The sequence below is a fragment of the Canis lupus genome, chromosome 20 (genome assembly GCF_003254725.2).
Source record: "Canis lupus dingo isolate Sandy chromosome 20, ASM325472v2, whole genome shotgun sequence".
In the NCBI taxonomy this organism is placed as follows: Eukaryota; Metazoa; Chordata; class Mammalia; order Carnivora; family Canidae; genus Canis; species Canis lupus.
In genome coordinates this window covers 1,747,006-1,768,609 of record NC_064262.1, presented here as the reverse complement: position 1 = coordinate 1,768,609, position 21,604 = coordinate 1,747,006, and the positions used below count along the sequence as shown (strand labels likewise).

Sequence of the window (21,604 nt, the reverse complement as noted above, 5' to 3'; positions counted from 1 at the left end):
ATAAATAAATAAATTCTTAATGCAAAAAAAGAATACAACATTTAAACAGAATGAACCAGATCTATATCATCCATAGAGATAGGTATTTAGAGTTTGGGTGAAAAAAGAATGTTGCAAATTAATATATACTTCCAACTACATGCCCCACTTTTGTGAGAACATATATATATTACATGTAAATTCATAGGAACTGATGAAGCTAATGTATACGTTAATTAAGAAGAGGTCTGGAAGGATGTGAAATATGCCTGTGTTTGTGGTGGTTTGGGGGAGGTAAAGATGACATCTGGGGAGGGCACTTGCAATAGGGGGTGGTGGGCATGCAGGACTTACCTTCTCTGCAGTGTTCAAAAGGAGAGTGTAATTACTTGTATAATGACAACTGAATTTATAGAAAGAAATTGTCAGGACCACAGGGTGTGAGGTTATGGTCCAGCGGGGGGATGGGGGGGTGGGGGTGGGCCAGCATGGCCTGGTAGAGCAGGGAATGCACCAGTATCTCTGTGAGGAAATATCTAGTTCAAAAAAAGCATTTCTGTGTTGTGAATAGTGTAATATTTGGGGTTTTTTTAGTGTAATATTTGGAAAAAGAAAGGAAATCAGTGACTTTTCTTGTAATGGAAGCAACAGGAAATACAGCTATACAAAACCCTTTGGGCAGCGGGGCTTGGATTTGAAAAGACAGAGGGGCACCTGGGTGGCTCATTCGGTTAAGCATCCAACTCTTGATTTCAGCTCAGGTCATGATCTCGGGGTTGTGAGAGCAGCCCGAGTCCGGCTCCATGCTCAGCAGAGGGTCTGCATGGGAGTCTCTCTCTCCCTCTGCCCCTCCCACTGCTGCCATGGATGCTTTCTCTGTCTCAAATAAATAAATCTTTTTTTTTTTTTTTTTTAAAGAAAAGACTGAGATGTAGGTAGGGGGGACGGGTGGGGGGCAGCTTTGTCCTGGCGTGCAGTGTCACTCTGATCCTCACACTGCTTCTATGGAGTGGGGTCTTCCCCACCTAGTGCTGCAGACAACATGCATTGGGTGGGGAGTGAGTGTGCCAGGTCATACAGCAAGAGGCAGGTAGGACAGGGACTTGCATCCTGTCTGCAAATGTGCACAGACAGTGTTTCTACTGCACACTGTCTCTGTGCAAGGAAAGCCCAACGGCTTGGATATTAGGTGCCAGGAGTCCATGCCCATCTCTATCACTAGCCTCCTTTTATTATTATTCACAATAATAAGCAGACCTTCGCTGTATTGAACACTTACGTGTGCAAGGAACGTGTGCAAGGAACCCTATGAGTGGCATCTCATAAATCTTGCAATAACCCTATGAGGCAGGCCGTGGTGGAGTGCCTACGGAAGTGGGCCCAAGCTCCTGTCCCTCCCTTTACATGTGATGCAGGCCCTCCCATCAAGGGGTGCAGTCCGCTCCTCCGCCCCCGACTCTCGGCTGGCCCGGGACCTGCTTTGGCTGATAGAATGTGGCAGAAATGATTGTGTTCTAGTTCGCAGCCTGGGTCTCAAGAGGCCCTGTGCACTTCCACTGCGGCTCTTGAAACCGCTCAGCTGCCTGTGACCAAGCCCAGGCTCACCTGCTGGAGGATGAGACCCATGTGGCCCAGTCACCTGTTGCCCCAGCTGACAGCCGTGTCACCAGGCATGTGAGTGAGTCACAGCTTAAGCCGAGCTACTAGCTCCCTGCCAAGGCATGAGCAATAAATGGTTGCTTTTTTAAAGCCTGTTTCGGAGTATTTGTTAGGCACTACTGGTGGTGACAATGCATGATGCAGGGTGGCTCAGCCCCCTTAGACTGATAAAGATGTTGGTCTCAGAGAGGTTGGGATGCCCTGAGTTTGGACCCCAGCCTGGATGGCCACACTGAACGGCTGATTTGCCTGGGGGTACGGATTTCTCCCTGTGTGGCTGTTTCATCTTCAGCATATTAAAATACTTCCTGTTTCCTGCCCTGCCTATTTCTCCTGTTGTACTTTGAGGCTCCAAGGAGAATTCACATGTAAAGAAGCTCTGGGAGACCCCATCCACCCCCTGCCCCCTCCTCAAATTTCCATCTTGGGAAGAGCTCCTGCTTGATTTGGTTCTGCAGGTCAGGCTGGCCCTAGGGAATCGAGTTGGCGGGAATACGGGACTTTACCGAGTAATTATAGGATTAGGCATCCCCCTCGAAATTAAATGCTACCTTTTTACCTTCCAGAGAAGAATCCCACCCCCCACCCGCTACCATGTAATTATCTGGTGAATTACTCTACGGAGGTCTCATGGTAATTATGCGAGGAGTCAGAAGCCAGCAGTTCTCCCAGTCATTACAACCGAGGAATTAGCTTTCATTGTGTAAGCCCGCCTGCTGCCGCGGCGGGGCCGGTGCCAGAGCGAGTGGTCCTCCGGTCCTCCGCCAAGCCTGCCTGCACCTTGCCTCCCAGTTGCACAAGAGCAGGCTTCATGCAGGAGAGGGGGACCCCAGTGCACAGCCCCCAGCCATCCAGGTGGATGGCTACCTTGAACATCCAGAATCACACGCTCACCTGTCACCGAAAGACAGCAGGGTATTAAGAGCACAGAGCTTGGGGGCATGCTACCTGGGTCTAGCCACCCACAAGTATGGTGCCTGCTTCCCGCCTCAGTTTCCTCACCTGTAATGTGGGGTAGCGGTCAGGATTAAATGAACAAATAGACACAGGGTAGTTTCAGGATTAAATGAACAAATAGGCATGAGACATAACATGAGACAAATAGTCTTGCAAGAACATCTAGCACAGAGTGGGTCCAAGGAAGCATTTGCTTCTAAGATGATGATGTGTGGGGCCAGAGGCTGGATCCCTGAAATGCTCAGCAGAGGCAGAGCATTTGGCAGAAAAGTGGGTCCAGAGCAGGTCATCAGTCAGGGCCAGGAGGGGTGGTACCGAGTGAGGTGATAACTGAGGCAAGAAGAGGATTTGGGGCTGGAAATGCTGCAGGTGGGGATTATGCCTGGAGCCGGCCTGTCACTTTCTCCATGTTGGTGTCTGGCTCATTCGGACCAGGAGGGACTGGATCCTCCCCTTTCCCAGCAGATCGTATGGCCAAATACCCAGAAGCCAGTCCCACGGAGAAAGAACGTAGGTGCGCCTGATTCACAGTGGTGGCAGCTCTCACGGTCAAGCAGGAAACCAGTCCTCAAAGGCAAGGAGCTGGAGAAGGGGACAAAGGAGAGTCTGGAATGTGGGTGGAGAGCCCTCTGCTCCCTTTGTATCTGGCTCACTCATGTAAGAGTCCCAGCTCCCGAGGTAATTTGCTGGTGGCCTTGGGCAACTGGCTTTGCCTCTCTGAACTCTGGGGCAAAAAAGCTATAAAACAGCCATGCTCACCTCTGATGGCTGTTGAGAGCGTTCAGGCTGCCGAGAGCATTCAGGCTGCTGACGTGTGTAATGGGCACACAGAGAAACTGCTCAGCCAATGCTGTGTAAAAACAAAATGAGCCAGGCATCTCCTCTCTCCATGGCCTTTGAGATATGACTCATTTCCTCTCCTCCTGGATGCAGCACTTCTGCAGGTTTTAGCTGAGACCAGCTGGGGCACCCCCATTTCCCAAATCCTTGGCCCTGGAGGAGTGGCTGCCTCCAGCTCCACAGGACCAGGGCTGACAAAGCCTGGCTGTGGAACGGACAATAAGAACCTGGTTTCTCTTCATTCTTTTGGCCACAGGCATCACGGCCACCCCCCATCCCCCACACCTCCCCACACACACAATGGATGTCTGGTGGTGGGGGCCTCAGCCTTGTGGTAGCCTCATGTACAACTGAGCAACTCTAGCTACAGGATTTGGTCCCAAAATGTGCTTTTGAACACGGAGTAACAAAGGCCTATCGGTCATCTAAGACCAGGTTCTTTTCCAAGGCTGGGGATCCTCCAACCATACTGTAAGTGACACTCGAAAACCTCAGAGATTTTGTCTGGCTGTGTTTCTAACTGGTGGTGTCCTCTGATTCCTGCCAATACACTATTCACATCTCTTGCTACACACACCCTGTCCTTTCTGCCTTGGGGCCCTATGGCTGCCTGGGGAGCTCTTGCACATCTTTCTTGGAGCACTGATGGCTCTGGCTTGTCTCTCTACTCCTCTGCCAGGCTCTCCCCAGTCTGCCAGCATTGCTTTGTGTCTCAGCCTCTTCCAGGAGCGGCCCCCTCCCCCTCTATCTCCTCACCTGTCAATCTTGTTCCTCTGCTCTCCCGGAGCAGGGACTCCTTCTGAGCTTGCCGCCCTGCGGTCTGCGAATGGCAGTCGGAGGTCCCCCGCTGAGCCTTGTTCCTTTTCAACCCACTCTCCCCTCCATCGCTTCATCATTCTAGTCAGGCCCGAGACATGGACCGAATGAGGCAGGGCTCAATTCGAGCTTGGTACAAAGAGTATTTTGATGTTTTCATTTCTTTCTAGTTCAATACTTCCAGAAAACACATAGATTTGGCGCTGCTTCCAACAGGCTCTCTAACTACTTTTTTAAACTTTGTGCTGGCTAAAAAGTGAGGTGCAGTGTGATTGATGGTAGGACCCTGGGGTGGGGATGCAGCTCTGCCCAAGGGGCTGGCTAATTCTAGCCCTCAGATTCTTCCTCTCCCCCTTCTGCCCTGAGGTGTTCCCCACTCAGGCAAATGAACTAATGTTTCTGCCTGGAGAGTCCTGGCCAGGTCAGAGCCCAGAGCCCTCAGAGAACAAAGAAGCAAACCCAGGGACCTTTGTCCAAGCAGCAGCGGGAGGCTGGCCAGGAGCTCTCCTTGGTGCTGAAAGGGACTTCCCCAACCCTTCCCTTCCTGCCCCCCCTCCCCGCCCCCAAACGCGAAGCAAGCAAATTCTAGCCTATCTGAAGTACTAATAGTCACTTTTTAAAATACAGCACACATTGGGTTCCTAACATGAGCTTTGTTTGTGCTAGGTACTTGGGACCTATCCTCAAAGGAGTAAACGGTGGCCACTGACTCCTAGGAACTCCTAGGCTGGTAAGGATGTTCAGCAATCCGAGAACAGCATGAGATGTGCTATGATTGAGGAATGACTGGGTTATGGGGGAGAATGTCAAAAGAATGTCTAGCCCAGATTTGGGGGGTCAGAGAAGGCTTCTTGGGGGAAGTAATATCTCAATTGAGCTCTAGTGGTGACCAGTTTTTAGCCAAGTGAGGGCAGAAACTAAAGAGGGTTCCACACAGAAGGAATGACATATTCAAAGGCATAAGAAAGGGTGCAGTGGTTCCAGAGCTTGGGCTCGAGGACCATTTCCACCACTAACTAGTTGTGCAACCTTAGGCAAATTACTTACCTTTCTGTGTTTTAGTTTTCCATCCTACAAAATATAATACAAAAAAATATACCCTTTTATAGGGTTGTTGTGAGGATTAAATGCTTTTAATAAATGCTGAGTGCTCAGAACTATGGCTGGGATATAGCAAATAGCAATGAAGTTTGTGCTGACTGGTGTAAAGGTTAAGTTGAGGGAAATACAGTGGCTGGGAGCATGCGCTACTTGGCAGTGGGTGGGGGAGCAGTGAGGTCTGGGTTTGCAGAGGTGGCAAAGCCAGCGGAGTAGGAGGTTGGAAGCCATGCTGGGGGCTAGGTTTCACTCTCAGTGCAGTTGGGACCATCATCAAAGGGTTGGCTGTGTGGAGAATGGGCTGGGTGGGAGACCCTAAAAATAAATATAGTGTGTGTGTTTCAAGGGGTTGGGTGGGGGGTGGTTGGGGAGGTGTCCCTCTCATCCAGACAGGAGCAGACATGTGGGGTGAGAAGCGGGGATGGGCTGAGACCATCCCCACATGTCCAGTTTTGGTGACGGGTGGATGATGGGGACATGTATCATAATTATGGTCATACATCTTTTGAAAGGCAGTCTGGATTTTTTATATCCTTTTTTTTTTCTTGATTCTCCTTCCCCCACAATAGGTTTTCCAGAAGAAAGCCCATGTCAACAACCCAGTAGGTAGCCTTCTGTATTTTTCTTTTGTGTTAATAAAATCCTATACAGACATATAGAGCTCTATGTATGTGCTCACAGAGCATTTTGGCCATTGTTTTATAAAAATGGGATCATATTATACATACTTATCTTCAAATTGCTTTTCTTATTCAACAATACTGTATAGAAATCCCTTTAAGTCTATTGGTGGAGAGTTAATTAAATTTTTTCATAGGTTGCCTAATATTCTATGGCTGTACTGACCAGGGTGCCACTGGCCGCTTTTCCCTTCTCACCCACCGGCAGTCCACCTCCCGGTTTCCACCCCGATCCTCGGGCATCACTGAGTTCCGGAACACGACATGCTGTTTCACACCTCCACGCCTTGGTGCAGCCTGTTCCCTTCGCCCAGTCTGATTCACACGGCTAACTCCTACTCATCTTCTCAAGATCCATCTGTAGCCTGTTCTCCATGAGAGCAGACCAGTGGGGTTGGGGTGGGGGTGGGGAGCACAAAGGTCAGGGGGCCAGAGAGTGGACAGTCACTGTGGGGCCTCCTAAGCAGGCAGTTTGGGCTTAGTCCTAGGGTGCGGGCGCTCCTGGAAGGTTTGAAGCAGGGGAATGACAAGTGTAAAGAAGCCACTTTGCTGGCTAGGGACCTGAAACTTGTGGAGAGCTGCCTTCGAGGCACAGCACCCTAGACCTTCCCTCCCCTCTCCCCTGAATGTCCCAATCTACCTCCTCCCTCCTGGTCCACACACCAGCCATTTACTTGTCCTCCTGCAGCACTGTCAGGATGGGCCCTAGCTCCCTGCTCCCCTCTGCTTCCTGCTACTCCCTGGCTGGCGTTTCCCAGAGATGGGAGCTTCACAGCTGATCATTACAAGCAGCAGCAAGGAAGGAATACAATCATCAGCCTCCATGGTCGGAGTCACCAGGAAGGTTCTAGTTGGATCCAAGTGTGAAGCACTGTCTCTGTGCAGTCTCCCCACTTCCTCTCAGGCTAGCTCTGCTGCCTTCTGTACTTTATTTCTGAGGGCAGGCACTGTCCCCCACCCCCCACCCCCCACCCCCCGCGCCAGGCTTCCATTTTCGTGGCTCTGAGAATGGACAGTGACAGTGAAACAGGTAAAGTAGCCTCTCTAGGTTCCCAGAGTCCTGGAGGCCACCACTAGGGTCCTAGAAAGAGCCCTGTTTTGAGTCCATTCCCACCCATCCTGAGGTCAGAGGTGACACATCAGCAGTTTGCAGGTGAAGTTGTCCACCAAATGTGGTAATATGAAATGGAACAGGACCAAACTTTTAGCTCTAATGGTCCTATTTCACTTCTAAGGTTACCAGGCAGTTACAGCAGGCAGGATACTGGGTTTCTAATTGTAATACACATACAGGGTTTCCTTTTTCAATAACCGTATTTAAGTGAAGAAAACTCTTAAGGATGCACCCACAGAAGACCTGGTCGGAGGGGTGGCTCAGATCTGAGAAAGAGCACTTTAGGACACTCTAGCGGGGAGGGGAGTGCCAGTGGGTGGCTTGCCGGTCAAACACATTTTTTCTTCCTTACCCTGTTTTGAAAAGCTATTGAATTGTGTACATTCCCATCAAAATCCAAATTTTCCAGCTTTTTTGGGGGAAAAATCTGAAAACTGGGCAAAACTAGGTGTGAGCTCTTCCGGGAGGGGCTCGGTGGCTGGGAGCAGTGTCCCCTCGCCAGGGCACACGGCGTGGCAGTCCCTGGCAGCTCGGCTGACCCACCGTGGTGCTTGCTGTCCGCGTGGCCATCTGAGTCCCACAAAGGAGAGCTGGGTGTGGGTGGTGGGGGCAGGGCCACGGGCTGTGCCCTGCGCGGGCGGCAGCATCAGCACAAGAAGCCCCACACCAGAGGCTTCCATTTTCGGTAGTGGCGCAGCGTCGGCTGGCTGAGGTCCCCTCCTGTCCTCTGTCTGGGCCTCAGTTTCCCCGTGCACAGCGAGCGCACGCAGGTGTGGCGGGGCCCAGGGTTCGGGCCTTGAGCGCGCTCCTGCGTCGGGCCCTCGGGGGACGGCAGGGGGCGCTCCCGGCCCGCGGGAACGCGCTCCAGCCCCAGGACAAAGGCTGGGGAGCGGCGGGCAGGCGGGGGCTCGGCAGGGCCGCCCCAGCCCGGCCCGCACAGACCGCAGACCCGGTTCCCCTCTCCTCTCCCTGCCGGTCCTTTAGGTCCCCGCCCCCATTTCTCGGGGGCTCTCGGTCTCTCCCACTCCATCGGTTTTGCACCTCATACTCTCCACCCTGGGGCTCCAAGTGGCTCTGCCTACCTCATGTCTGTTGTCTGCGCCTTTGACTCAAGCGGGGTCCCGTGTCCTCGTGGCCCAGAGGTCGCGGGAGCTGTTCCTAGCGTCATGTCTCTGCTTGTTCTATCTTCTAGAGAGGTGGCCAGAGCCCTCCTTCCCAGTGGAGGTGGGCACAGCCTCAGCCTCCTGCTCCCAATGACTCTGGCTGGCATCTCCTGGAAACAGCCTCTGAGCAACCCTCCCGCTGTCCACAGTCTTCATGAAAGCATCCAGGCTTACCTGGATTTCCCTCTTCCCCAGCCAAGTCCCCAGAGTTGCCCAGGGACTGGATGAGAGGCAGGGAGCCGGGCACACCTGGTGCGCCCTTTGACTTAATTCTAACACACACACATTTTGGAGTGCCCGCGGCGCCGCGTGGGAATGGAAGCCCCTCAGACTCTGGGGTGAGGCCAAGGGACGCGAGTATACCCCTGCCAGCACCTCGAGGGCCCTTCCTGCCGAGGATTCTTCACCATCTCTGTCCCCCATTCTCCACCTGAATAATAAAAGAATAGGGCTCTATGACTTTTTCCAACTCTGACCATCTAGCTTCTAATGAAATGCACCTAAAGTCCCACCCTCCTGGTTACCACCTTTTAAAATCAGGTGCTTTTCTGCAGTTCTCAAGACAATGTGGTGGCGTAGGTATCAGCATGCCTGTTTCACAGATGAGGAAGACTGAGGCCCAGGCAACCTAAGGAGCCGGTACAAGGACACCAGCTTTGTCTGACTCAGCCTGGTGGCTCTCCACTGGGGAGGGGGCAAGACTGCTGTGCTAATGGCCAGAGAGGGCTCCAGACTCCAGCCCTCAGGGGAGCCCTCCACTCCAGGGATCATAGAAGCCCCACATAGCTGCCTGCATCTGCTGTGCCGTGCGTGATTCCATGCCTGAGAAGTCTTCCTTGCAATTGGGGTGAAAGATGATGCATGGTGTCAGCTAGGGTCCCCGAAAAGCAGCTGCCAAAATGATGGGATGAGAATTGCAAGGGATTTTTTTTTTTTTTTTTTTTTGCCTGTGAAGAATTGAGGAGAGAAGGGGCAAGTGTGGGTACTCAGCTCTGGGAAAGTCTTGCCAGCCCAGCGGTGCCCTGTGTGGAGCAGAAGGACCAGGTCCTGGTACCACTGCCACACTCAGTTTCTGGCTCATGAAGAGTGTAGTGTCATCCTATGGCCTTGGTGGGTTCTGAAGGCAAAGAGCCTGGAGGCTGTCGACTCAGTGCTCCCCTCTGGACGTATTCTCCCTGGAAGGGGGAACCAAGCATACCTTACAGCTCTGTAGCTGGGACACTATTCCAGAAAGACCACAGGATCCGGAGCCAGCCAGATCTGCCACTGCCTAGCTGGGTGATCTCAGGCAAGTCTCTGAGGCCTTGATGGCCTCTCTACGAATGACCAGATGATTGCCTTGAGGGTCTGAGGTCCTGCAGCTAACCTGTCTGGCAGAAACTTGGCGGTAGATACATTGAAAGGGTAACTGCTTTTAGATGATCTTTCTTCCTCTGAAGCACTGGTGTATCCCCGCCCTTCTAGGCAGAGGACTGAGAAGACCCCAGATACAGCCCTGTACCTCTGTTGCCTTATCTGGAAAATGGGAGCAATAATAGCATTTCTTTCCTGGGCTCTTATATAGATCAGAATGTGCACTCAGCACACAGGACATAACCGTAACCAGTGGTGATTCCTCTTCTTCCTTCCCTTACTTATGTCTTCTAGCATTTGGTTGCTTATTACAACCAGGCACTAGCCAGGCAGGCGAGAGCTTATTTTATCTCCTGACCATCCTTAGAAATGAGGAGAAGCAGTACACTGATTTTACAGATGGGGAGACTGAGCACAGAGAGGTCAGGCGCCCTCCCCAAGGCTGCCAACTGGGACATGGCAGACGTGGATTTGAACCTGAGCTGTCAGGCTCGGCCCTGTCTGCTTGAGCTAGGATTATTGCTGCTGCTTTTGCTGTTGTGTGGGCTCCACAGGGATGAGGATGGGCACAGCACATGCAGAGATCCTGAGGCAGAAGCATTCCTGGCATTTCCAGAAACAGCAAGGAGGCCACTGGGGCCAGGTCACATGGGGCCTTCTAAGTAAGACATAGGAAGACCTTGGCTTTTGTTCAGAATGGCACCAGGGCCAATCGGGTGTTGTGTAGAGGAAAGGTGCTCTGACTTACTTTTTACTTTATTTTTTTAATAAAAAAAAATTTTTTTATTGGACGTCAATTTGCCAACATATAGCATAACACCCAGTGCTCATCCCGCCAAGTGCCCCCCTCAGTGCCTGTCATCCAGTCACCCCAACCCCCTGCCCACCTCCCTTTCCACTACTCCTTGTTCGTTTCCCAGAGTTAGGTGTCTCTCATGTTTTGTCTGATTTACATTTTAAAAGGATCCTTGTGGGTACTGTGTTGGCAGTTGGTTATAGAGGGGTCAATGGCAGCACCGGGGATAGCAGCCATGAGGCTGTTAGCAGTAATGCAGGCAAGAGAAGATGAGGGCTTGGTCCAGGGAGGTAGCAGTGGGGCTGAGCACAAGGGGCCAGATTCTGGTTAAAAGAGTCAGTTGAACCATGAAGCTTGAGGATTCAGTGCCTCACTGAATCTTGTTCATTGTTCTTCCTATTTGAGACTATGAAAGGCTCATGTGTGGTTGAACCGAAATTCTCATTCTTACTCACTCACTCCCCTGCTGGTCTAGCACATTCCCTTCTTTTCCCTTCTTCATCTTAAGTATACTGTTGACTTCAGTGTTAATTGTTTGTCTCTCCCACGAGAATATCAGCTCTGAAAAGACTTGGCCCTTGTCAAAATTGTTCACAACTATGTCCCTAGAGCCTAGACACAAACCCCCATTTGTTGAATGATTGTATCTATCCAGAGCTGACCTCTGCTCATGTAGGGATATGACATGGCACCTGCCCTCTGGGTGCTCCCAGGTGAATGGGAACCTGGATGTGGTCTGGCCGTGTTATCAGAGTTGGGATGGAGAACACATGGGGTTTTACCTGGGAGTGGGAAAGGATGTGGGCAAGACTTTCATCTTTTTAAGCAAGCAGGAAAGATTCCCTCCAGGGCTGCAAAGTCAGGAGATGCACAAAAATGAAGTGGCTGGCTGTGAGCTTACATGGAACAGTGGGTGTGGGACACATGGGGGAGCTCAGACCCTGTCCAGGGTGCCTTCAAATTACATCTTTATAACTGCTCGTGCAGATCTGTATGTGGCTGAACAAGGCCCTTGGGTCCCTGTTTTGTGCTTGCTGGTCTAAGCCTCTGCTGCCTTTTTGGTGTAGAGAGAAGCCCTGGGCTGGCACATGGCACACATTCACTCGGCAGTCCCCCAAACCAACTCTGCACGATCAACACTGTGAGTTACACTGGCCAGATGCAGGGTCTAAAACACAAGAGAGGTTGAAACAGCTCACTGAGTTTGCCCAGCAAAGAAGGAATCTGAGCTGATGGCTCTCTGAGTTCAGAAATCATGCTCCATCCACTTTATAGTGGTGCCCACACGTTGGCGCATGGATTCCCTCGCAGCCCTTCTTCATCAAGAGGCTGCGGAGGCACGCTGGGCCAGGGCTGGAGCCCATGCAAGCTGCCCTGCTTGCCCACTGGGCACTTTCCCAAGCTCTGGCCTGTGGAAGGCAGTCTTGGTTGCCGGCGAAGGCCCTTGGCACCTGTGTCTCACCACTCAGTTTCCGCAGATGGCTGCTCAGTGGGTCTGTGCCCACTATCCCGGCTAGCGAGGCACAAATCTCCAGCCTCAGAGGAGAGTCTCTGCAGGCCCCTTGTGCAGCACAAGGACCCCTGGCAGGCAGCACTTGCAAACACAGCAGCCCTGCAGGGCGGGCAACACCCCAGATGGCCTGAGTGCTGATACGCAGAAGGAATGCACGGCTTTTGTTTCCCCGGGATCAACCAGCTGCTGCACGGAGGACACTGGAGCCTGCAGGCTTCAGTTGGCCTTGGATCTGCCGCCTAGGCTTGGGCAGCCTTCACGGAGTCACTTAATGTCTCTGGGCCTCAGTGTCCTCATCTGTGAAATGAAGAAGGGGTTTGGCTGACCAGCTCTGAGATGAACCTCTGGCTCTGACATTCTGACCCCATCCTTTCCCTTGTACTGGTTTCACTGGTCCTCTTGTGTGTGTGTGTGTGTGTGTGTATACAGAGAGAATATATATATATATACACACACACACATATATATTCATTCTTTTTGTTACCACATCAGAATGAAATTAGCAACATTTAGCAATTAATGCATTTTCTCCCCAAGACTCAACTCTTAAACAAAATTCTGAGTGTTTGACTTTCATTTTAAATAGGTGGCTGTCAGGAGGAATTACATGGCTCCTAAAGACACGCACAGACATTATAATTAAAGAGATGCCAATCTTGACAGGTAGTAGGAGAGAAGAGGGCTGTGACAGTGAGAACAGAGAAGGCAAGAGGGATCTCGGGGCCCAGTGGGATAAGACGATAAGCCAGCCAAGTGTCCCTATCAGGGTGGAGAGCTTAGTTTCAGCATCAGCACCCAGATACCCACTGCTAAGAAAAAACGATAATGACACTGGGCTTGGGCACCTTAGTGTTTTTGAAGCGATTTCATGACTCCCTTCAGGATCCCACGATGTTCCAGAAAGGCAGATTTTATTAATCCCATTTCACAGGCTTAAAAACTAAGACTCCAATGGTCAGAGTCCTTTTTTCTCCTTATTTCAGCCACAGCGAGGTACTCTAAACCCCAGACTGGATCTTCAGGATCCAGGTTGAGTCCCAGCGCCGACTCCCTTCAACTGCAGCCAAAGCCGCTCCCGTCTAAGGTAGACAGACTGTGAGGGCAGCGGGGGAGGCGCAAACTCCTCTCTTGCTGGAGGGAGACTCACAGCCCAGGGCTACCTGGCCTGAGGGGTGGTGGGGAGACCCCGGGCCCAAGGGGATCGCCTTGGCGATCAAGGAGTTCAAGGCGTGTGAACTCTGGAGAAAAGGGGAGATGGCAGGTGGGGAACACCCTCCAGAGCGGATCTGGACTCCAGGTGAGTGCCAGGTGGGCGCGGCCTCCTTCCCAGAAGGTGCTTTCCCACAGACCTGTGCTCCTCTGCATCTCGATTCCTGGGCCCTGGGCCGACCTGCCTTCTGCCTGCGGCAGGTGCCCGAGGGGCGTTGGTTGAGGGGCAGCCTGGACTGCGCCCCGTGTGGCTTCCGTAGGTTCTTTCCCTGCGCACCTCACCTGGCCTCCTGGGGGGCTGGCGCTGGGTGAGATCACGTGGCTAAAGGGGCTCTGGCCCAGGAGCCCAGCCGAGGTGAGCTTCCTTCCCCCTTCCTCGGAGTCTACCCTCTTCCCTCCAGCTGGGCCGCCTTCCCCGCCCTGCCCCCATCGTGGGCTCCCCCTCTGACAGGCACCTCATTAGCAGAATCTCTGTAAATAACGCCAACCAGTTAGAGTTACAACAAGGTAGCTCATTAAAGGCGCTCTGCTTGTCTCACTTCCCAATTAGTGTTTCTGCGGGTGCAGCCGCCAGGACTGCGTGTGACAGGGCACCCTTGGCGAGCGGGGTGGGGGGCGGGGGCTGCCCTGGATCTCCCCCAGGGAGCGGGATCGACAGCCCCAGGACTAGGTAAGGTGGCCCCCTCCCTGGCGGCCCGGGGGCCCTGGGTAGTGAGCCTCGAAGAGAAGCGGGAGAGGCAGGCACCGGCACCCCCGCGGGGCAGGGCGCTGCTGCTGTGGGCACCAGCTGTGGGTGCACACCGGGTCGTCCGGGCTGGGCAGTGTGTCCCCACCCTGACCCTTCTATGGTTCCTCTCCCCTGCAGCACGCTTGGTTCTAGATTTTCACCCGATTGCTCCATCAAACACTTACCTGTCCCGGGCGGGCCCTTCTTCTTAGAGTCTTCTTCCCTTCCTCTGGGGACAAACTCAGACTTTTTTCCCATAAGAACTTCTGGGGAAAACACTCTTCTCCTGGGGGTGCCGAAGTCACTGGTGACAACAACGGGAGGGATTTCAGGCTAGAAAGGAAGAGAGCGTGTCAGAAGACGCTGATGGATGCAGGGGTGATGGTGTCCCCAAGGCAAGTCTACTGGGTTGCAGTTTTTAGCCACTTTTTTTTTTCTTTTTACATGAAGAAATAGGCTCAGAGAGGTTCATCCATTTGCCCCAGATCACACAGCCGTAGTCTAGAGCCTGTCTTGGGAGCTGGGGTCTCATGCCAGACCAACACGCAAGGGTTAGTGGGGGCAGAGGGAGCCTCCACTGCCCCTGCTGCCCTGCTGCAGGCGAGCGCAGCCCAACCCCGCCTCCGTCTTTTCTCCAGCTAGGTTTCTCTCCACCTGTTCACACTCCCTTCCGTTTTCACTTTGGGAAGGAACCCGCTCCCAATTTCTCTCCCTCTTGCGGGATGGGATCGATAGTTTTAGCTGGGCAAGGCGGAAAATGAAATTTACATTCAATGGTTTCCATGGCAACCACAGCCTGGCCCAGCTTCTGCTCTTGGGGCACTGTCTTCTGAGAAGAGCCAGGTATCAAAACCTCAGCTCCCGGAGAATGCGGCAAGGGTTTTAAACAGAACTAGAAAAGGCTCGAGCCCCCTTGACTACCACTTTCGCTGCCTGTGTATGATATGGGGGGAAGGAAGAGGAGCCCGCCTTTCCCCCAGTATATCAGAGGATCAAATTGCTTGTAACACTGTCTTCGACATCACCAGGCTAACATTTTGAAGGCTCTGCTACATGCCAGGCTTTGTGCTAAGTGCTAATGCATTATCTCCTTTCGTCATTGCTTCGACCCTACAAGGTAGGTACTGCTGTTATCCCAATTTGCAGATGAGGAAATTGAGCTGAGGGAATATTATAAACTCTGCTCAATGGCTCAAAGAGTCAGAGCCCCCAGACCCTTGTGGTCTTAAGTGTTCTGCAACGGGAGAGCGGCATTCAGAGCTCATGCTGGGGACCCAGAGGTGAGCCAAACCCACTTTCTGCTCCTCTGTGGTCTATAGAGAGGGCTGCAGCATCAAGGTGGAGAACTTAGGTCTACCCTGGTAGCCTGGGTTTCCTTGAACTGTGACTTAGTCTTCAGCCCTGAACTAGGGATCCCTCTTAGGGATGGTGATGGGTTAAATAAACTAAAAACCCGTGAAGCACTCTGGGTAGTACCTGTCACATGGTCAGTGCTCAGTGTTAGTAACTGTCAGATTTGCCACTAGGGTGGCAGACAGACCAGGGGGAGTTAGCCACTGCCACACAGGGTCAACGTGTTCTGGAGAGATGGAGAAAAGCCCAGGGCTGTGAGGACCCCAAAGAGGTGGCTCACCAGGTCTGAGGTCAGGGGGGCTTCGTGGAGGAGACATGCTGTGGGGAAGGACATTTGCAGCAGAGAGATTGGTAGGAGGAAGGAGGCCATGCGGTGTATTGGTCAGGAAGGGTGACAATGTGTCATTCCTCATCATCCCTGCCCACTCAGCGCCTATTTCTCTTCCATCTATTTCAGCTTTCCTTTTGAAGTCTGCTTTTCTCTCATTCTCAGTCTATAGGGTTCTGGAGGGACTGACTCGGCCCCCAAGGTCCACATATGGGCACGCGACTCAGTCCTAACCAGAGACCCGCGTCTCCCTAGCTATAGTGTTTGGTTGGGAGGTGGCCAACGGCTCAAGGAAAGCCAATTACAGTCAATGCATGTCAGATCTGAGATCTTTGCTGGCGCGCTGTGGTGACAAAGACTCCTTCCATGGGGGTAGCTAAGCTGGTGAAATGCAAATTTGAAGCTGTTAGGGGCTGCGTTTGCCACCACAAAGGGAGAGCCTACCTGAAAATGAAGCCAACACAGAAAAGTGTAGCCTAAAAGTGATAAGAGATGGATTCCTGGCAGTATTCCTTGATCTAGCTGTGCCTGAAGTCCCAAGGCTTTTCTGGCACATAAGCCAATAGAGTTTCTTTTCATTTAAGGCTATGTGACATGGCATTGTGCCTTTTGCCATCACAAGCCTCCTCCTTAATCCATGGCTGGTGACAAGCAATGGAATGAGAGGATGGCAGGTGCCAGGTCATAAAGTCCTAAATGCCATACTGCAGAACTGAAGCTTGAAGCGGATGGGAGCCATTGATCAAAAGCAGAGTGTTGATAGGATCAGTCTGGGTTTTTTTTTTTTTTTAAGATTTATTCATTTATTAGAGAGAGAGAAGGGAGGGGAGGGACAGAGGGAGAGAGAGTTTTATTTTATTTATTTATTTATTTTTTTAAAAGATTTTATTTATTTATTCATGATAGTCACAGAGAGAGAGAGAGAGAGAGAGAGAGAGAGAGAGAGAGAGAGGCAGAGACACAGGCAGAGGGAGAAGCGGGCTCCATGCAGGGAGCCTGACGTGGGATTCGATCCCGGGTCTCCAGGATGGCGCCCTGGGCCAAAGGCAGGCGCCAAACCGCTGCGCCACCCAGGGATCCCGGAGAGAGAGTTTTAAATGGACTCCCCACTGAGCCTGGAGCCCGATGTGGGGCTTGATTTCATGACCCTTAGATCACTACCTGAGTCGAAACCAAGAGCCAGATGCTTAATGGACTGTGCCACCCAGATGCCCCTAGTTTGGGCTTTTGAAAGATTCTCCGGCAGCAGTGTACCATAGCAGCTTGGACCAGGCTGGTGAGGTAGAAGCTGGGTCTGACCTAAGGCAGGATATGTTAGTTCCTTATCATTGCTGAAGTAGATCATCACAAACTCAGTGGATTGAAACAATGCAGATTTATTATCTCACAGTTCTGGAAGTCAGGGGTTTGAAATGGGTCTCACTGAGCCGAAATCAAGGTGTCAGCATTCTTTCTAGGGAGGAATCTGTTTCTTTGCCTTTTCCAGCTCCCAGAGGCTACTTGCATGTCTTGGTGTGTGGCCTCTTCCTTCATTTTGAAAGCTCCAGCCTCCACTTCTGTAATTTCATAACCTTCTCTGACCCTGACCTCTGTGCCTCACTGTTATAAAGACGTGATGACGCTGAGTGCACCTGGGTGAACACACTCCCACCTTCAGATCCTTAACTTAATTACACCTGCAGTGTCAGGTCACATTCCCAGGTTCTGGAGATTGAGACATGGACATCTTTGGGATCATTACCCAGCCTACCACAGGCGAGGCAGTGGGGATGGAGGGGAGCGATAGAGCAGACATGTCAAGGGGGCCAGCACCCCTTGGGCGTACGGGTATGGGTGGCGAGGGAGAGCCCATCATTTCCCAGGGCATCCATGGTGGCCCCCATCTGTGGGTGTTGGATGTTTCCGATGGTCTCCGGCAGCCTGTACACAGGCACAGGGAACACAGGCAGACAGATGAGTCAAGTGTGACTAGACTCTGCCAGAGAGGGGGTACAATGGCTTGATTTGGGGCAGCAGCAAGAGAGGGGTTGATGTCATCAATTCTAGAATGTAAGCAGGGAAAGAGGACAGTGAAGACAGAACTAGCAGGTAAGAGGGTGGAGTCAGTGGCAGACGGAGCTCACGTCTGCTGAGTGCTGGCCGTGTGCTGGCCCTGCTGTGAGCTGAGCCCACATGCACTCTCTCTTCTTAGTGGCCCTGCCTTCTGCCCATCACACAGCTCCACTCCAGGGGTCTGTTGGGAGCCTCAGAATCAACAGGCACCAGACCCAGCTCCAGCCTCTCCCCCACTGTTCCCTCTGCAGCTTTCCTCGTCCACAGAGGCTTGGGCCGGACGCTGGGTGTCCTTCCTGGTCCCTGTCCTTCTCTCACATTCCCACACCTGGAGCCTATCGCCTCCTCCTTCAATATCCTGGGGGAATTGGACCACTTCTGGACCTCTACTTAGGACCAGGTGACATTGCATCTTGCCTGGATTGTCACAGCAGTCTCCTGAGGGGTGTCTTCTCCCCTCCATCTGTGCCCTATACATCCTTCCTCTGCTCCAAATCCTCAAGAATCTCACCTCACTTGGAGTAAAAAGCTGGTCCTGACACTGGCCCCAAAACCCAGCAGGCTTGGGCTCCAGTTATTGCTCGGCATGTTCTCCCCATCTCTCCCTCCTGACCCCACCCCAGCCACTGTGGCTTCTTTCTTTTCCACAGATGTGCCAGTCTCCTGTCAACCTCAGGGCCTTTGCATCTGCCTGGGACTTTCTTCCTCCAGACATCTGTATAACTTGCTTCTTCTGCTATGTAGGCTTGGACTCAAATGTTACCCTTGCAGTGAAGCCTTTGCTGAGCATCCTGTATAAACCGCTAGCCCTCTCCTGCACCGCCCCAGCAGAGAGGACTGGCTCCACCATGACATGCATCCGCAGAGGCCACACAGGTACAGGGTTGAACCGTGCCCTACAAGAGATGGCCCATGGTCCTAAAACACAGGAGGATGAGGCTGGGATTGCTACCAAGAGAACTTCTTCCCTGGAAGTTTGTATTGTCTCCCGGTCCCCCTGGTGTGTGGGGCCCCATCAGAACAGTGTTGCAGAATGTAAAAGCACTCAGCTGAGGTGAAGATGTGGCTCTTCAGAGAGGAGTGTCCCACATTTCACACTGAGGCCGTCAGGCCCCTGGTTTTGGTGTCAGGGTTTTGTACAGGGTAAGGCCCTAGGGATCTGGTTCTTTCAGTGCCTCTTCTTTTTGCTGCATGTAGGTCACAGCCTGTCTGGATCTAAAACTGGCCTGGTGTCTCTACCGGGTGACCCAGTGAGGCCTTGCTGGGTGTGTTTAGCAATCACATTGTCACTCTATGCATTTTAATTGTTATGTTTTATTAACCTCCCTCCATGAGGGCAGAGGTTTTGGTCTCTTTTTATATGGCTTTATGCCGTTCCTCGACCTGGGGCTGGGGCACCATAGGCACTTAGTGAATATTTGTTGAGCGAATGAAGTGAAGTCATTATCAGGGCCATTTTGCAGATAAGGAAACTGAGGCACAGAAAGGTCACAGCCAGTCAGGGGCAGAGGTGGGTTGCAAGCCTAGTTCCAGAACCCGAGCCTTCAGGCTCCTTGGTTCACAGCTCCCTGTTGGTGGGGCATTTCTGGAAAGGTTGGAGGAACGGGTATGGCAAAGCCATGAAGAAAGCACTCTGAAAGAACTGGGATTCAGACCCCGGGTTTAGTGGTGCTGACCCTAAGGGTGTGGCAAGGGTCTGGTGGCTGAGATGGAGGCCAGAGTGCTAGATGATGGGTGTCCACTTGGCTATTGAGTTCCTGGGTGGAGAAGAAGTCTCTGGGCTGGGGCCAGAACCTTCAGCAGAATGAATGAGGGCAGAGGGTGAAGGCCCCCAGGGAGGGACAGAGATGAGTGAGATTGTGACTCCTGGTTAGGTTGGTGCTTAGGAGCTCATTCTCTTTCTATGGCTCCTTAAATTAGCTATTGTAGGGCCAGGCAGAGGCTGGTAAGGTGGGCAGGGTGCCCTATCCACAGGGGTGCTGTTTCTCAGCTGATTCCAGGCAAGACTGCCATCTCAGTGTTTCAGACTTGGATTTTTCAAAAAAACGGAGAAGTCTGAATGTTTAATGTGAAATCTTCCATTTTCTTAACCTTAACAACAAAATCAATTTTACTCTTAATTTGTTGACTTGCACATCTGTTCACAGGGGATGGTCCCCTCCCTCTCTGGCCCGTGTGCCCAGTGTCTGCCTCTCCACCTCCCCAGCCCAGGGCAACCTTGGTCATTGGTTTCTACGTCTCCTTTCAGAGTGTTGTTAGCATGAATGAGCAGATATAAATATAAGCTCCATTCCTCTTTTATTACATAAAAGATGGTGTACGTGTGCTGCTCTGTGCTTATTTCACTGAGGAATAGCCAGGAGACCTTGTCCTGTTGATACCTGGAAAGCTGCTACTTTTCTTTCCCTCCAACAGCTGTATAGTATTCTTCTGTGTGGATGGATATGCCATTTAATGTAACCTGGTGGCTGTTACCTAGGGGTGAGTTTGCCCTGACAATGTCTGGAAACAGTTTTAATCGTCACTGACAGAACATGTGTGTGTATGTCCACACATGTGTACATGTATGCATGTGTATATGTGTGTGCATGTGCACATGTATATGTGTATATATGTCTATTTGCATGTGTGCATATGTCTATGTGTTTGTGTATATGGGTACATGTGTGCATGTGTATGGGTATACATGTGTGTATGCATATGCATAGGTGTGCATTGTGTGTTTGTGTGCAAGTGTTATTGTCATCTAGAGGTTAGAAGTCAGGGATGCTGCTAAACAGTCTATAATTCACAGGACAGCCCCATATACACAACAGAAAATTACCATGTCTAGGTATGGTTGGCAGGATCAAAATGGTAGAGTAAGATGATCCTGAGCTCATGTCTTACAGACACACCAAAACTTCAACTATATATGGAAAAACTATATCTGAGAATAAACTGAAGACTAGTAGAAGAGATTTTTCACAATTAAGGATATAAAGAAAAAATCACATGGAGGTAGGTAGGAGGGGCAGGGACACAATCTACTCAGGAGGGATATCACAACTGTAAAAGCTCTCCCTGAAGAACAAGGGGTCAAAGCCCCACATTAGGCACTCCAGTCCAGGGAATCTACACTGAAAAGATGAGCCCCCATAATGTCTGGCTGGGAAAACCAGTGGCACTTATGTCTGGGAGAGCTGAAGGGCAGTAGGAAAGGGAGACTTCACTCTTAAGGGATCTCACACTCTTACTTGCTCCAAGACCCAGCACAGAGGCAGCCGTTCAAAAAGCACCTGGATTATATGGAAAGGAGATTCACTGACTGATTTTAGGGTGTGTGCATGAGGGGCAGAGATCTTTTGGAATGTTCACCAGGGGTGCAAGAACTGGCAGGCAGTAGTTTTTTCAATCTCCCACCTAGCTGGCCTGGCTCCATTTCTGACACTCTCCATCTACCATACTATCACCACTTGCCTCATCATGGTATTCTTGTGTGGACTGGTGCAGCCCAAGTAGCCCCCATGCAACCACACCCTGTAGGTGGCTTCAAATGGTTCCACCCTGGGGAGCCAGCCCCATACACTATAGTGCCTGCAGCAGTGTTGGCTGGGCTTCTCAAACAGATGGGCCTGGGACTGCCCCACTCACTATAAGTCCACACCGACTGTGGCCCACCCACAACAGGAGAGTTCATGCATCCCACACAGGGGACACCTCTGGGGTGCCTGACTCAGGTGACCAAGGGAGTTCCACTACTGGGGTCCAAAGGACCTCTTCTACATAAAGCCACCCCTTCAAGACTGGAAGATGTAACTGATCTACCTAATCTATAGGAACAAACACAGAGAGTTAGGCAAAATGAGGAGACAGAAAAATAAATTCCAAATGAAAGAACAAGACAAAACCTCAGAAAATGTATTAAATGAAATGGAGACAAACAATGGACCTGAAAAAGAGTTTAAAGTGATGGTCATAAGGATAC

At 51.6% G+C, this 21,604-nt stretch overlaps 1 long non-coding RNA gene across 1 annotated transcript; it reads right to left on the bottom strand.

Annotated features, from left to right (window-relative positions):
• Window positions 1-2,688: 2,688 nt before the first annotated feature.
• On the bottom strand, window positions 2,689-8,469 carry LOC118351670 (uncharacterized). Its single transcript, XR_004807457.2, has 2 exons — window positions 8,226-8,469; window positions 2,689-3,177 (listed from the first exon to the last, which is right to left on the bottom strand). It is a non-coding gene; the product is annotated as an uncharacterized LOC118351670 (long non-coding RNA).
• Window positions 8,470-21,604: the final 13,135 nt, after the last annotated feature.